The sequence below is a fragment of the Condylura cristata genome, unplaced genomic scaffold (assembly GCF_000260355.1).
Source record: "Condylura cristata isolate star-nosed mole 26May11 unplaced genomic scaffold, ConCri1.0 scaffold00021, whole genome shotgun sequence".
NCBI lineage: Eukaryota > Metazoa > Chordata > Mammalia > Eulipotyphla > Talpidae > Condylura > Condylura cristata.
The window spans coordinates 979,385-981,072 of record NW_004567122.1 but is presented as its reverse complement, the minus strand read 5'-3'; positions in this window follow the sequence as shown (position 1 = coordinate 981,072).

The following is a 1,688-nucleotide window of genomic DNA, read 5'->3' as shown; positions in this document are numbered from 1 at the left end:
CCCCTGAGCCTCTGGCCTGTACCCCAGTTCTGTATGTACAAATAAATAAATCTTAAAAAAAAAAAGAATTCATAGAATGCTTTAAAAGGAGAACTCTAGAAGGCAGAGGGGAACCTGGGTAGCCTGTGAGGCCAAAGTGCCTAGAATGAAATGCAGGTGAGCAAATTTATGATGAAAGAAAAAGAAACCTTGCCTTGCACTTTGATGGCCGAGACTCTGCGCCCCAGGGGCTCACGTGGCAGGAAGTCCACATGTCCTCCTTCAGGGTGAGTTCCCCTCAAGTGATCACAGTCTTATAAAACGTCCTGACGTAACCAACAGTTTACAGAAACTGCAGTCAGCAGTTAAATAAACATAAATCAGGAGAAACATAAAGAACAAAAAAGATGAGTGCAAATAAAAATCCAGGTAGGGATGTTTTGAAAAAAAAATTCCTAAAGACATAACAGCAGAGAAAGTGGCAGTTTTAGCTTAGTAATCTGTACATATCTCATAGCTAACCGATGGTTGTTACCCAGGAGTTAGAGGGTGAATTACTTGTTTAATGTTGTTGGTGATACAAATTTTATAAGAGGTAAAATAGTGCTGTGTGACTGACTGCAAACTATTTTTGTAAGTTTAATCACAATATCTAACATTGTTTCATCTTATGCCCTAAAATTTTTAGGAGCAAAAATTTTAATATGTGACCAATTTAAAATTTTTGCTCCTAAAATTTTGATTTCAATTTTTTCCCTGTCCTAATACCTTTGTGCAAATCCTCTCATAGCAAATATTGCTATGAGAGGATTAATAAGTTTTGGGGTGTTTTTTTTTTCAATCAAAAGTTGCCTGTAACTTAATATAAACAAGTACTACACTTATTCTTGTGAGTTTTATTAGAATCTAATCTCCAAAGGAGAGCACACTGAAATTTTTCAAGTTCTTTTTATCCTCAACGGAAATGTACTGAAGTTACACACTTCAAAAGCAGAAAAGTTCAATGGAGAGAATTTTATATTGATACGTAGAGAAAAAAGAACGCCGAAAAATTCTCTTGCAACATCTGCGCAACCACCTGAGAGTTCCTTGAAATTTCGGGGAAGCGTGTGGAAGGCGCCAGGCGGCCGCTGCCGGCACTCAGGGGCCCTCTGGAAAGTGACCCCAGCAAGGCCGCTGGCTGCTCCTGCAGCAGCTGCCCGGCCAAGGGCGGGTGTGCCCAGATGCCCCTCCCAAGGCAGGAAAGGACACTGTCCACGACCGGCAGAACCAGCTCTTGCGGCCTGGAGCCTCACTGTTTCGGGCATTCTAAATTCAGAACACGAGGAGAAGACGCTAACATACATGTTGCCCGTGATGTGTCTTTACAGATTCACCTGACAGTGCCAGTTTTCCTGGCAAAGTGCCTGCGAAGTAACTGTGTGAGCTGGGTAGAGGGTTTTCCCTCGATTTCCTTGGTGATCCTTTGCCTGCAGGTAACAGACGGGAGCGATGGGGGTGTGGAGAGAGCTGTGAAGAGTTGCTTTCAGCCTCCCGCCACATCCCACCATCTCTTGTAACACCACGCGAGGAGGAGAAAACAGCAATATTTATTCTGTGGGGAATACTGCCATCGCCATGAATGACCCCAGCGAGAACTGGAGGGGCGTCGTGGTTACCCCCACTGGCCGCAGCCCTGAACACGGGTGCAGGCAGGCCGAAGGCGGGGC